The sequence below is a fragment of the Lampetra planeri genome, chromosome 15 (assembly GCF_965212315.1).
Source record: "Lampetra planeri chromosome 15, kcLamPlan1.2.h2, whole genome shotgun sequence".
Lineage (NCBI taxonomy): Eukaryota > Metazoa > Chordata > Hyperoartia > Petromyzontiformes > Petromyzontidae > Lampetra > Lampetra planeri.
In genome coordinates, this window is record NC_136121.1 from 4,521,305 (window position 1) to 4,537,527 (window position 16,223).

General features: G+C 43.8%; 1 protein-coding gene across 1 annotated transcript in view; it reads right to left on the reverse strand.

Annotated features, from left to right (window-relative positions):
• Positions 1-16,223, reverse strand: part of LOC144722609 (relaxin receptor 1-like) — a 320,166-nt gene that overhangs the window by 150,439 nt on the left and 153,504 nt on the right. The window lies entirely within an intron of this gene.

A 16,223-nucleotide genomic window follows, 5' to 3' on the forward strand; every position in this document is an offset into this window, starting at 1 on the left:
CAACTCTCTAACACTCAGGTTATATGTGACATTAGAAAGTGTGCAGCAGTTTCACAGAACATAGTCAACAAACCAGTGCCAACGAGATCACAACCAAATGTGGTTGCAGGAAATAATCCAAAGCGTTTATGTTTATATAGTCCTTGCGTGGAATCCAGTGTAAGTCCATACAGTATTGGCATGTCAATCATTGGCAATGCGTGTATGTGTGTATGCTGAACTTTTCTCGCACCGTACGTAGCCAACCGAGATAATCGGAGGTGCGGGGGAAGGACAACAAATTTAAAGACAAAAAGCATAAGTATAAAAGGGTGCAAACGATGTGTCCAGCAGAATACCAAGACGTGAGCACATTTTTTTTGCACAGGTGCTCAACGGTGCGCGTATACCCAGCAGGCGGAAAGGAAGCATGGCTATTGCGAACAGCAGCAAATTCAATGAGGCGTATGGGGTATTTTTAGTACGGCTTATTTGCCACGGAGTGGTGGGGCAGTGGTTAACACAGTGCACCACGAACCTGCTGACCTGGCCAGTTTGTATGAGAATTGAGCGGTCTATGAATCGATCCTGGCTGCCCGCCCTTACCTTCATCAACACTCACTGACCAGCGTGGTGAAGTAGGGTCAAACTACTCCCATGACCACTGTGGCTTGGGGAGTCTATCATCCAGCAGTGGTTTGATGAAGGTTTTAAAATTATTATTTTCTATTTCCTGTTTCAGATTTCAGATATGTCTATAGTGTTATGTTTGTATATATTGTATGTATGTTACATGTGTTGGGTTGTGTGTATTATTTGTATTACTCTTTGGTTATTCTTTTGTTCTTTCGGTTAAGTCACGTCTAAAGATAAAATAATAAGTTAAATAATAGCATATTACGACGTTTCGATTGCAACACAAGCAATCATCATCAGGCATAAAAGAAATAGCAACAAAAATCTAACTAGAAAACTATAGACAGACATACAAGCAGACAGACATCACAAGGACACACAGAGAGAGGACACATATCAGCACAGAGAGAGAGGTCGTTTCTGTGACGGTGCCTTAAATATAGAGAGGGGGGCGGGGGCGGAGAGAGGGAGGGGGCAGATACAAAAATTGGCATATCAATGAGTGGACGGCAACGTGATGCTGCTGCAAGTAAGATGACGACGCGGCACGGCACGCAAGCTTGAAAATCAGGAGAAAGACACACTAAAATTAAATAACCTAGTAAAATATCGAATTGTAATGTAATGCAACACAGAGAGTCGGTCAACAGACAATTAACGCATAGCCCGGTTGATTACGTATTTCAAAGATTGCTAAGTTAGAATTTAAGTGTGAAAATTCCAAAGAGAGGACCCAGGCAGAGAGAACAGACAGCGGTAAGCAAGATGACGACGTGGTACGGTACGCAAGCTTGAAAATTAGGAGAAAGGCACACTAAAATTAAATAACCTAGTAAAATATCGAAATGTAATGTAATGCAACACAGAGAGTCGGTCAACACACAATTAACGCATAGCCCGGTTGATTACGTATTTCAAAGATTGCTAAGTTAGAATTTAAGTGTGAAAATTCCAAAGAGAGGACACAGGCAGAGAGAACAAATAGCCAGAGAGAGAGAAAAAAGATGAGCTTAAAACTTCCCCGTAGAAGTGGTTCAATCTTAATTTTGGAGCTTTCGTGACTGCAGGAATTATTCTTTGGTGCTTTCGGTTAAGTCACGTCTAAAGATAAAATAATAAATTAAATAATAGCATATTACGACGTTTCACACTTAAATTCTAACTTAGCAATCTTTGAAATACGTAATCAACCGGGCTATGCGTTAATTGTGTGTTGACTGACTCTCTGTGTTGCATTACATTACATTTCGATATTTTACTAGGTTATTTAATGTTAGTGTGTCTTTCTCCTGATTTTCAAGCTTGCGTGCTGTGCCGCGTCGTCATCTTACTTGCAGCAGCATCACGTTGCCGTCCGCTCATTGATATGCTAATTTTTTTCTCTACCCCCTCCCTCTCTCCGCCCCCGCCCCCTCTCTATATTTAAGGCACCGTCACAGAAACGACCTCTCTCTCTGTGCCGATATGTGTCCTCTCTCTGTGTGTCCTTGTGATGTCTGTCTGCTTGTATGTCTGTCTATAGTTTTCTAGTTAGATTTTTGTTGCTATTTCTTTCATGCCTGATGATGATTGCTTGTGTTGCAATCGAAACGTCGTAATATGCTATTATTTAATTTATTATTTTATCTTTAGACGTGACTTAACCGAAAGAACCAAAGAATAATTCCTGCAGTCACGGAAGCTCCAAAATTACTCTTTGGTTCTTTCTGTGAAGTCACGTAGAAATAAAATAAATTCAATATAATAGAACATGACGTTTCGATTGCAACACAAGCAACCGTCAGCAGGTAGAACTACATTTGAGAGAGACAAAACAAGCACGGAGACACACAGACAGACACACAAGCAGAGAGAGACACACAACATAGACACACAGAGACACAATGCCTCTGTGTCGAGGCCTTAAATAGAGAGGGGGGCAGAGAGAGAGGTGGGTCTGCTGGAGCAGCTGCTGGGGCAGAGAAATTAGCATGTCAATGAAAGACCCAACAAGACAGGTACATTTTAGAGAGAATTGTGTGGAAATCCACCCCGAAGCGACCGAGGGAGAGAAAGAGCAAATGGACCTATGAGATCCTGGTACATTTTAGAGAGAGAAATAGGCAGTTTGAGAAAACAAAATGTAGCATTTTTTTAATGCAATGGAACACAGAGTCAGCTAACACACAGTTAACTTATAGCCTGGTTGATTACGATCTCCAAAGATTGCTAAAATTAGAAGTTTAGTGTGAAATTTGACAAACAGAGACACAGAGAGAGAGAAAACAAACTTACATCCTCCCCGTAGAGGTGGTTCAAACTTGATTTGAAGCTTTCGTGACTGCAGGAATTACTCTTTGGTTCTTTTGGTAAAGTCACGTAGAAATATAATAAATTAAATAGAATTCGACGTTTCGATTGCAACACAAGCAACCGTCAACAGTATAAATGGTTGTTTCATAAAAATCTCAACAGGGTGACCTGTACAGCAGAGCACGAGACTCCACTGAACACTGCGAATGCACATTTCACTTTCCGGTCATGAAGTCTAACAGTGCTTGCCATTTGATTTCCTTGCAGCAACAACAACTAAAGCTGCCGTTAGAATCAAGACACGATGATGGTGTGTCTGCTTGCTCAAACGCGAGTGGCTGGCGGACCTGAGTGAGCGATCGACCATCGAGACAAAAAGTGCCGCCTCAGGAAAGAAGACAGTTTGAGTGTGCACCTCCCATACTCTGACATCTCAATGGCCAAAAGTGTTCGAAACCTTGGAGTTGCTGTTGATCCTGACCTCTCATTTTATTCCCCACATCTCAACTTTGCACGACCTCTGATTAACACGGTTGGCAACATATGGTGTGCGAAAGCAGTTCAATATGCATACCTTATGCCTTCATCTTCTCAACAACCTAACCTTTGCTGATTGGGAGGTCACCAATTCTCCTGTGGTACCTGCATAGGTTGAGACTCAATTCCCCCAACTATAAAAGCTGTCGACTTGCTGCTCCTGTTCAGCTCCAGGCTCAATGTCTTCCTGTTATGCTTCACCTGTGACAGACTGTGACTGCCTCTCTCTAAGGAAAAAATGCCCACTGTTCCTCGACAGAATATTGAGTTGCGACCCTATTTATGTGCTGTACGAACACAACTCGTGTTGCGCAAGTACGATCACAGAAATGCTTCCAAAATTCCGCCCGTAATCTTTAAAAAGTTGGAAAACTGACGACAGCTTCGGTTGAAGGAAGTCGGTGGAGCAAGGGGAGGGAAAGTAAAGAGAACTGTAATGAGCACAACAGCCTCTAGACATGTGTGCTTTTGCTTGAAAAAAAAACAGGAAGCACCTGTTTTGCCTGGAAACATACAATAAACGCAGCTCCCCTCTATTTCCCAATAAAAGGGAAATAATAATGCTTGCTCTGCTGAGGTCGTTGCTCTTGGTGCGATAGCCCTTGTAGAGGTGCCCTTCGAGTTGATGCGATTTTTTTTTGTTTGGAGTGACCGAGTTTGGCCGTCGAAATTTTGAAAGTTTCTGCCGTGTTAGCAGCTTCAGTGTTAACACGTGGTCAGACTAAGCAGAGATGTGTAATAAAATCGGTTTCGCGGCCGTAAAACATCACCGTAAGGTACTCATTACCAATATAACGAGCCAAGAATGTGTGTGTGTCCCACGCGGGACGTCACTCCACGTTGAGCAGCCCCTCTCATTAATAACATGAACAGGTGACGGACCCCCCCTCATTAATAATCATGAGCAGGTGACGTCACTCCACATAGAACAGCCCCCTCAGTAATAATAATCATGAACAGGTGACGTCGTCCAAATGGACCCCCCCCCTTATAATCATGAGCGGGTGACGTCATTCCATATGGGGGGGCGTGGTGCCTCCTCCCCTCTCCTCGGCATCAACTTACAACCCTCACTACAAAGGCAGAACCCTCACCTCACGCGATCTCCGTAACGCTATTGAGACATAGGAGTAAAAAGGACGTCATGATGAACAAGGTATTATGACCTTTAAATGAAATAAGTCTGTCACCGCGGCCTTACAAATTGCACACGAATGGATGCAATGAATAGGACGTCACGGTCTGCTCTTCACTTGCAAGTTTCAGATTTCCTGCAGTACACCTGTCCTTGAACGGGCTTTAGTCTAGTACTATAATGAGCCTAGAATGTCTCACGCGTGACGTCACTCCACATGAGGCCCACCCCCGCGTGACGTCACTCCACATGAGGCCCACCCCCCTCATTAATATTCATGAGTGAGTGGATTTTTACACTAACGCAGAAGGTCGAGCTGAATTAAATCATTTATTATGCGAAGTCGTGTCATATGACGTTTCTTTACAGAAAGTGACGGTAAAAAAATAAATCTAAGCAGCACAGTGCTACATCTGTGCGTTACGTCACTGCAAAAGAGCCTCCCCCTTCATTAATATTTATGTCCGCGTGGAAATTTACACGAACACACAAGGTCACACTCCACATGCCGCACCCCTCCCCTCATTAATAATCATGAGCAGGTGACGCCACATGCCGCACCCCTCCCCAATAACCATTAGCGGGTGCCGTCACTACACATGGGGCAACCCCCCCCCTCATTAATATTCATGAGGTGAACAATTTTTCTATTTAATATTTCAGATTTACTGCAATATACACCCGTCCCTGGATGGACAAAAAGCTAGTAATTTTACATCTATTTTTAACAATAGTCTAAACGTTTCTTCCTGTCTGAACAAGCACCGAATTTGCTCTTCATCCTTGGCAGTACCTCAGATAGTAAAAGGAAATTACATATTGCCATGGCGGGTGGCGGGGGACAGTTTATGCATAGAATGGTCCCTGATGACTTCTCAAAATGTTATTGACTTTGGAGGAACGATGAATTGACAATAAATTTGAGTTGATGTTTCGAACCACTGCGCCACTCAGCCAGACATGCAGTGCACCTGTACACTCGTTTTACGCTCCACCATTTTGAATTCACAGCGACGCATGGAAGCACCCACGTCAAACTCGTCTCCTGTGTTCACAATCGCATTTAACAGGAGAGACACTTAGTTTTGATGGCTCTTCAAATATACGAATGTACCATGAGTGTTATTGCCCAAAAATTGGATGCGTCATCCTGGTTTTTTTGCCACACTAATGCACATTTTAATGTCTGCAAGGCTTGCCAACAAACGGTCCCTTTTTTTTAGGCCATTAACAATTTATCTGTGTATGGCAATGGCTTTTTGGCGGTCTGTTTTAGCAGGTAATTTAAGTGGGAGCAGCTTCACCTTGCATCTGTCTTTGTAAATGTTGCATAACCATGATATTTTGCATGAGGCACAATCGTAGCTAAGTTGGTATATTGACAATCTCAATAGCGACAGAAGTTCTGAATATCGTCATATCATCATCGCTCAGGGATTGTAAAACATTAGCAACATAGTCTCCCTGCTCAAACGATGACTAGACACTGCTCATTGCCATGGTGGTGAGATGTTAACTCCCTCGCCTTGTATGCAGAAGCTTGTGGGTTTGATCCCGACCCTGATGCCTGTTGTATATTTTGAGTTTGCATGTTCTCCCTGTGGTCGTGTGGCTTTTTATCTGGGTCCTCCGTATTTTTTCCCTCCACATTTAAAAACAACAAGCGTTTAGAGGATTTGGCTGCTATAAATGTCCACGTAATAAGCCACTTCGTTGAGCCATCATTTGTGGCTAGGTTGAGCTATATAGCTTAGTGGACCTTACATAGTAAAATAATAACTAGCTTTTTTTCGTCCAAGGACGGGTGTATATTGCAGTAAATCTGAAATATTCAATAGAAAAATTGTTCAGCTCATGATTATTAATGAGGGGGGGGGGGTTGCCCATGTGGAGTGACGTCACCCACTAATGATTATTGGGGAGGGGTGCTGCATGTGGAGTGACGTCACCCCCTCATGGTTATTGTTGGAGGGGTGCGGCATGTGGAGCGACGTCACCCTCTCATGATTATTAATGAGGGGAGGGGTGCGGCATGTGGAGCGCGTGACCTTGTGCGTGAGTGTAAATTTCCACGCGGGCATTAATATTAAAGAAGGGGGGGTGCCTCTTTTGCAGTGACGTCACGCATGGATGTAGCACTGCTGCGTTGATTTATTTTTTACCGTTACTTTCTGTAAGGAAACGTCATATTTGAAACGCCTTTGCGTAATAAATGATTTAATTCAGCTCGACCTTCCTCTGCGTTCGTGTAAAAATCCACCCACTCATAAATATTAATGAGGGGGTGGGCCTCATGTGGAGTGACGTCACACGCAGGACGTTCAGACATTTCTGGGTGATTATAGTAGGTAATTTTATAGTTTATAAAGTTGTCATTCCATTAATAACCTGGACCAGTGGCAGAAATCCCAGGTTCCTATGCTGGGGGTCATACTTTTTACAGGACAATCACTTCTGGCTTCCTCATTATATCAATACCAGAGGGCCGTTGGGCTGAGTTGAGAGATGACCGCGGTTAACTTTATAACCCATTGGTTGTGTATCGAGTGCTGTAATCTCAGCTCCACCTGGCCGTATATTATCCTCACACCTACATTAACATGACATTTGTAATGTGGTGACCGTCTTGAGAATCAGACCACAGTTATGGGTGTTTGCTGTAGCTCATCACTCTGAAACAGGTATTGGTGCCTTGAACCACCAAGCTATTTAATGAAGGTTTCAATGGAGAAGATTAAAACTGGCAAGGAACGATAAGGTTTATAGGAGGTACAGGTTAAGGTTGACATAGCTTATGACTCTGAACAACCAACGCCTCTTAAAATGCTTGAATAAGATCAGATAGTTCAGAGGAATTGCTGTTGTCACAGAAGCTGTTTTAACAACATGCACCGCTCTCAGCCCGCGCGCACTCCAGCACGCACAACACGACGCGTCTCGCCTGCCCTGCGTGCATGCGAGTGTTTATCTTAGAGCGCAGCGCTCATGGACGAAGAGACGCCGCCTGACATTATCACAGACCACCTACAAAAGGAACCTCCAAAGCCACTCATTCATCCTTTACCCGAGGTGTCGAGCTGACACCTGATTGATACGAGATGAAGGCTTTTGCACAGGCCACGCTGACGGATGCTCCATTGTCGTCGTTGTATTCTTTATTGAACCAGGAGATGAAATGAACCCATTGAGATGCGGAAACAGCATTGCCATCTTTTGCAAGGGTGACTTGGGCGACATCAAGATAAATGTAAAGAATACCAAAATATTTTTTTTTGTTTAAGTTCAACAATAAATGAATACAATACAATGTGATTAGAGTTCAGTGAAAAGGGTAACTTGCACTTAACATAACTATATAGAGTATCATTTAACTTTCGAAAAGGAAAGAGGCTAACCGAGATAATGGAAAACATGCTCAAAATATAATAAAGAGTAAAAAAAAAATGTCTTTGGCAGTCAGCAGACATTGACATCAAAACATTTACAAAGTTTGCGTGAAACCTATTCATATATTTATTTTTCTTTAAACTCAATTATGAGCGGGATTAAATTGAGACAAAGTAACTCCATTTTGCAGGTACTCTCAATCGAAGCCTTCTTGAGGAGCTTGGGGCATCTTCAGAGCGAACGTTTTCAGCACCTCTGCCACCGAATCGAAAGACCTCGATGACATCGTACACTCCTTTTGTCGGAAGTACAACTTGAAAAAATAAAGTAATGCCTTCCCGTGCACTTGGGAAGGCAGACACAAGCAATTTCATTTTTGTGAATCCACACTGCCAGCTGGTTCTGTTATATAACGCTTTTGTCGGAATGCCATTATGAATAATGCAAGCCACACTGAGCTTGCCTTTTGATATCCCGATAAAAGACAGCATCTGAGCTTACGTTTAGTCATTCTTCTGCTCTTTGCCACTGGGCTTGGCTTCGTAAAGCTCGCTGTTGGAATCTGTTATGCATAAAATAGCACTGCGAGGTATTGTGGTGCATGTTTTGTGACCGAATGGTGGTGTTCTTCTAGATCGAGCCAGCTTGAAAGTTGTCGGCAGTTTAAACAATGCGTCTGCTCACCAGTATTTGTGAGGAATTAACAAAGTGTCATCCTGCCCGCCGAGACAGATGAGACATTAAAGAACCCGTGACATCAAGATCTGTGAGGAAAGGGTCATCGTGTCCCGGTGTCATACACCATGTCCAAAAATACATTTTGGGAAAGGACCCGTGAATTAGAGTATGAAACAAATATCTCCATTTCACTTAGTTTGTACTCTGGTGCAACAATAAATTTCAACAAAAGGGAACAAAATCACTAACATTTGGGTAGAGAGGGATATATCATGAGGAATCGCAGCAATGTTTTGGGGGTTGTAATTAATATTCAGATGAAGTTGCTGAATGTCTTTTCCCTTCAGTCATAATAGGGTTCGATTCATTTTCATTTCAAGGCGATTGAGTGGGAGGAATAGGGCATATAATTCACTCAGCAGACACCCCTTTATTTATCGAATGACCAGGTGGCACGATGGTTAGAACCTTTGACTTACAATCAGAAATCATGAATTCAAATCCAACATAGGGGTTAACCCAGCCTATCATACCTTTGGGGCCAATAAATCGAGCTCCATTTTTTGTTGCCCTATGATTAAACTGGCTTTCACCAGAAAAATGTGGAATTTTAATTAAAACTAAAAAAACGTAACCATTTTTTGTATTTGATCAGATAAGACCCACTAAGGTATATAGCTCTTTTTCACAAGCGACCTGGCCACAAATGACAGCCCAATGAAGTGGCTTATCACGTGAGAATGTACAGAAGCCAAATACACTAAACGTGTGTTGATTATAAATGTGGAGGAAGAAAAAAAACGGAGGACCAGGAGAAAAATCCACGTGACCATGGGGAGAATATGTTGGCTTCAAATATACAGGCATCATGTTTGGGATCGAAACCACGACCTCTTCCATACCAGGCAAGGGTAGTTAACATCTCTCCACCACAGCACCTAATAGTTATGGGCAGCCAATAAGAATATCTGCCATCCCTAGTTACATTTGAGCAAGCAGACAATTTCACCTTTGACAAGCAGATTTTAAATGTTTAGAATTATACTTTAATCTGGTGATTCTCGGTCTAAGGTGCTCCACACAAGCTTTAAAAAGGCATAGGCATGACCGAATAACCACTCATCATCCATCACACACTTTTATCGTGCAAATTCATACGTCTCCGCTGTCTTGCCGATTAATGTCACCAGATGAATGTGCACTACAGATTGGAGAATATACGCCCTGCCAAGAAGGGGAGAATAGGTTGGCCAGAGGGAAGGCAAAAAGAGGTGAGCGTGAGAGTGCATGGAATACACAAGTCTCGCTCATATGGTTTGGGGTTGCTGGATCTTGTTAAGCAGAGTTGACATAACAGTTGGGGGCATAGCTGAATAAAGGCTGAGAACCATTACCCCCAAGAGCATACAGCAATCCGTTCAGAGTAAGCACTGCCATTTGGATGAGCAGCAACTTTGCGTGCGTGAGCACATGTGTGTCTTCATCCGTAGTTGCATCTTAGTGGCACATAGTATCTGAACCTGTCCTGGGCTCTACACCCCCCACCCTCCACCAGATCAACTCAGTCCTACCTGAGTGGGGAGCGGTGGTGTAGCGGTGAACAAGGTGCGCTATGAACCTGGGAACCCGGGTTCAATTCCCGCTCACAGCCAACACCAGTGACGATTATCTGAACCAGTCCTCGGCCTCTCCGAGATCGCCTCAGCCTCAAATGAGTACCTGGTACGATGTGTAAACATCACCACCCTCCACTAGATCGACTCAGTCCTAACTGAGTACTTGGTATGGTATTAAAGCATTCTAAATAATAAGAGGCATGGTCCTGGACAACAACGCTAATCATGTCGGTGCTCGGCATTTGCACCTGTGTGATCTGTTTTTGTGCGTGAATATGAGTGTTTGTGCGTGTATGCGGAACAATGGCACCAAGTTACTTGAGATGAATTCTCAGCCATGGCTAGCATCAGTGACAAGTGATATCTAAAAAAGTCCTGGGCTTCCTCTAGGTCCATTCAACCTTAAATAATCCCTTTTTCCTGTGTGCAAATATCAGCATCAGGCAGAGACATGGCCAAGCGTGGTGCTGAATGCATCACTCCCATGCACGACCCGCTAACGGCGCTTGCCCCAACCGTCCGGTGAAGGCTTTGTCCTCGCTGTATGTAAGCATGCACATGAGTGTGCGTTCGTGTGTTCGGGTTGGACTTGATGCAAAAATCGGGGAAATCCTTCGCTGAGACTAAGAATGTTGTATTTGCCGAAGGACAGAGCTGCAATTATAAATCACTTTTTAATTGAGAAACTAAATCCAAATTGCTAAAATGATAAGCCTGTGCACAAATAATGTGTTGAAGAAATCGAGAGAGAGAAAGAAAACTCAAGTGGGCTTAAGAGACAAAAGTAGCTATGCAAAATGCACCTCACTGAAAAGTAATACATCAACATGTCAAAACGAATTTAAAATATATTTTTTGCGCATTTATTTCAACTACAAATATACTTTTAAAGGGCAAGGTTAAATCACATTGAACAATTGACGAGTATATACAATACCGCTCTTTTCAATGTTGCAAGATCCTAAAAAGAGAAAGTGTCACTTAAATCATTGTTTTGAACAAAGATGGCTGGGTGCCTCAGAACTCAGGGTACCGAGCTGCAGAGGTCGCAATCGGGTACCCGATACCCGTACCCTACCCGATACCCGGCTGGGTACGGGTATGGGTACCCGTTTGCGACCCTGGTGCGGCCGGGTATGGGTAGGCCGTGAGTCACTGGTGAGTAACCGGTTGTCACTCATTTCCCAACGTCTTGTCTCTTCTCACAATTTCAAGTTCCTAGAATCAACCCACCCACGCCTGCAACATGGCTTCATCCCAGAGGTCGCAATCGGGTACCCGTACCCTACCCAATACCCAGCCGGGTATGGGTAGCCGGGTATCGGGTAGGGTACGGGTACCCGATTGAGACCCTGGTGCGGCCGGGTACGGGTAAGGAATCAAAACCGTTTGCGACCTCTGCCGAGCTGGTGGCACTGCTGAGATCCAGGGTTTTAATCTGGGTTTCCATCGGTTTGTGATTAAACAGGGTTCTCAAATACTGCATAAAAAATGTATGGCATCAGCCAGATCACCAGTATTGGTCTGAGCGATATTATTCTTAAATTGAGACGACTCACCCCTGCCATCCCACCTGATGTCAATAAAACACTTACAACTTTGGGGGAAATGAGCATTGAAAGGATCCAACGGGCACCACCATGTGAATGCCATAACTGTGGAATTTCCTTTGTTGCCTCTTGGCGAAGGGTCATTCATTTGAAGGTCGAGATACTTTGATCGTTTAAACAGCTGAAACGGTCTTGCCTATTTTTTTAAGGCACAGTACATCTTGATGTTAATGGGTTAATGAGGTAGCACTCCGCAGTCAAGTGGGGGAAAACAAACTAGGCAGAGAAGGGGACATGAGAATATAATGGGAGGAAGGAAGGCTGAAGATGAAAGGTGGTAATGGAAATCAGAAAAAAAAGTGGCAATGCAAACGACTGAAAAGTATATTAAAGAACAGGGATGCTTTCTGGGCGATCACAGCGGGGCCCTCACAGCTTGCCAAGAAAACGCTACCAAGCCACACCTGTTCATTAGCAGCGAGACAAGTGAAATATATACCCCACAGAGTGCTAAGGACACGTATATATTTTGATTTAAAACTTTCGTGACTGCAGGAATTAATATTATTTGGTTCTTTCGGTAAAGTCGCGTAGATAGAAGAATAATAACAAAGTGAAAACATTTAAAATAATGGAAAAAAAAATCACGACGTTTCAATCACAACACAAGCGGTCGTCATCAGGAAAAGGGGGTTAGCCTCTAAAGGCAAACCGTTTAAGGTTTAAAATGGGCGTAGCCCGAGTGTCAGCAGCATGGGCGGGGCAGCTAATGGTAATGTAAGTGATGGTAGTAGTGGGCAACGACGGCAATGGTGGTGGGTTTCCATCAATTAAAGGGCTGCCAGGTAAAGGTTTCACATGGGCGGGGCAGCTAATGTTAATGTAAGTGATGGGCAACGATGGCGCTGGTGGTGGGTTTCCACCAATTAAAGGGCTGCCAGGTAATCATTGCACCTCGCTTTACAAACTCACACTGTTGACGGTGGAGGTTGCTGCTAGAGATGATGGTAGTAGTGGGTAATGATGGTCCTGGTGGTGGGCTTCCACCAAATAAAGGGCTGCCAGGTCTAAAATGGAAACATTACAGCCAGTTATGACTTGAACTCGTTGATAACGTCCTTCCAGTGATTGCAGAGTTTGTACCCATCTTCCTCAGTTGAAATTGTGTCTATGTCTGTATATATGGATGGCTTCATGAACAAATCTCTGAACGTAGCTGGTAGGTTTGCAGAGTACCTCCGTCTTCGAAAAAATAATTTCGTGTGAGCCCACAGCGTTAAAACAATGATCGGCAACGGCAGAGGTATTGGTCCTACCATGTTTCAGATCCGCCTTGTGTTCACGGACGTGGTCCGACACATTGTTTTGTTTCCCTAATGTAACTGCTGCCGCACCCACAGCTCAGTTTGTAGGCAGGGTATTGCATGTCGGGAATCACGTCTTTGACAGATGGGATTAAATCACGGATTTTGTGTACTGTATTGAAACGAACCTGGATCTTGTGTTTGTTTAAGATTTTGGAAATCTTCTTGGTAGCCCCTGCTATGTACGGTAAAGTGATGGATTTGGTTGGATCCTCAAAAGGTTGTCTCCGCATGGCTGGGGAGACAGCTTTGCGGATTGTGCGGTCCGAGTATCTGTTCATCCTGAGGGCTTGGTGTATGTGTTCCAACTCGCTGGCTAGGTGGTGCTGGTCGGAGATGCAACGGGCCCGATGGTGTAGTGTTTTGATGAGGGAATTCTTCTGGGCTGGATGATGGTGGGAGTCAGGCTTTAGATAGGCATCCGTGTGGGTGGCTTTCCTGTAGACCGAATGTCCCAATGAGCCATTTCTTTTTTTTCAATATAGCTCTTTTTCAGAAGCGAACTGACTGAAAATTATCGCTTAATTAAGTTAATTATGACGTGGAAATGTATAGCAGCCAGGTTCGTAGCACAACGTGCCAAAATACTGCACCTATGGTTGTCATCTGTCCTTGATTTCCCAGTGTTGTCCTGTTGTTGAGATCGATGACATGCGAAATCGTAAGTCATTCCAAGACGTTAAAAGTTCAGATTTTTATCAGTTGCGTATTGACACACTACTCAAGATAATGCATTTACCTGCACAATACTATAAGTCCTCCGCTCGTCTGGTATCGTGAGAGATCCTTCTTCCCATGATCCGTCCCGTATTTTTTCTTTTTACCTCAGAGGTGGCAACCCTAACCCCTTGGGGTTTTTGCCCAGTGCCAAATAAACCATGTGGTGCACAGTATATCCGCATGTGCTACAGATGCAATAATACTCTTTGGTTATTTTGGTAAAGTCACGTAGAGAACCAAAGAGTATGGATTCCTGCAGTCACAAAAGCTTCAAATCCAGATTAGATGCAATCATCTGTTGGTGAAAAGGTAAGACTACAGCCTGGAAACGTGACGCCCATTCATCTGAACGGCCCCGCTGTGAATTTATATGCATAGCAAAGTTGGCAACATTGCTGTTTCTGCTTCTGGTGGCGGTAGAGTAACACTTGGCAGGGAAGTCAACAGTGTTGGTCCTATGGATGGACTTGCCCCCATCATTGCAATGTGCATTTTATGTCACTGGCTCAGGGCTGCAAACCAGGAGCTGAACACCGCCTCAATTCTAATTTCAGCAATAAATCACTTGGACCGCTTTCATATTTTGTGGAGATTTCCTCTCTGTGTTACCGATACAAAAATAAAAGTGGCTGGCGTTTGGAAGGAGTGAATTATTTCACCATCAGAAGTCATTACACATATGGATCTCGTTTGAGTGAACTGTATATATTAATTCAAGTGAAAATGAAAGGGTCCATAATACTTATTGGCGACGATCCACTTTTGTGATGTTTTGGCAAAGATGTGCCGTGTCTGCATCGTCATAAATGGGGCAGATTGCCAAGGTTTGTTGTTTTGTCAAGATACGCATACGGCTCCAAAGCGTTTCTATGCTTATGCAAGTGCGGGTGGCATTTGTCCTCAGAGCCAGTGGCAGAAATTCGTGATTCCTAGGACAGGGACAAGTCTCTACATAAGGATGATCAGCGTTGCCTTACCACGCGGTCATACGAAAAATGTGCCAACTCTGCAGATAAATCGTGAGCCGAATCGACCCCCCATGAAGTTTGAGCTCGCTAAATGTTTTTTTTTGTGAAGTAGGTGGTGAAGCACTCTCAACAATGGGGCCATACAGCCTTATAAAACCATTTTAGACACCGAACATTGCCAAGATAAACAGCGTGTCTTCGGCAACGACTCAGGTGTGCGTTAGAAAATAAACTCCATTACAGCCTTCGTGACCTGGTAATGCGTTGTGCCATACATAGCAATGCAGAATGTAAAAAAAAAAATAGAATAACAGTTTTTATAAGGCGCCCCAGCCTGCGGCTGCTTTTGAAATTGGAAAACGGAACAGATGGGCGGAGTAGATGGGATACTTGAGCCTAAAAAAAAACGAGTGGGAGCGATGACGTTATTTTGTAAACATTGAGTGAAAGATTTTTTAAAATGGGGGGCGCTCACTAACATCTCACATGAGACCTCATCTGCGTTTTAATCCTGGCAAAGTAAAACATACCAGTTTCGGGAACTTTTAAGTCAATGGGAGCCATTCATGAACTTTGATCGTTTAGTTTGTTCATAGTAAAAATCAACACTTGTGGAAATGGCGGTATCGGTGCGATATCATATGCAGCTGAAGGCTTTGTAATGTAGTATAAGTAACAACAGGGCCAGGCCTCGGGTGTGTGACATGTACAACAGGGCCTCACGCGAAACAAGTGTCGTTGTGTTCATAATAATTCCAAGGCCAGCCCTGAGTAACAAGTGTAAAGCCACAGTGACGTAGGTCATTCGTGTAATGACATAGGTCATTCGTGTAATAACATAAGTTCTAGTAACAAGTGTAATGGAAAAGTGACGTAGGTCAAATGTTTCTCGGGTTTAGAATTGGAAATATTTATTTATACTGGCGGAATCCAATCTAACCTATATAATTCATTTTTTGTCTGTCCGTCCGTCCGTCCATCCGTCTGCGTACGGTCCCTACCGGGGGATTTAGCTCTCGGACCGTGGGGTTCGGCGAGATTAAATTTTGCAGGTGGGCACGCCCCCGGCCCCGCGGTAAACTTAGGCATTTCTGATTTTTCGTCTTTAAACTTTAAATCGGACCGATTATCGATTTAGTGCGATTTCTATTTATTTAGTTATTTAACGCTTTATTTATTTATTTACTATCGCCGGCCGGCGCGGACCATGGCGGTTGCCCCTGGCAACGGGTAGCAACGCGTTCGCTGCGGGGTGGACGCCATTTTGAATTCCCGTTAAAAATATGCGCACGCATTAACACGCGATTCTGAGGTAAATTCATCAAAGTTTCACGTCCTCTTCACTCCCCCCCCACCCCAAT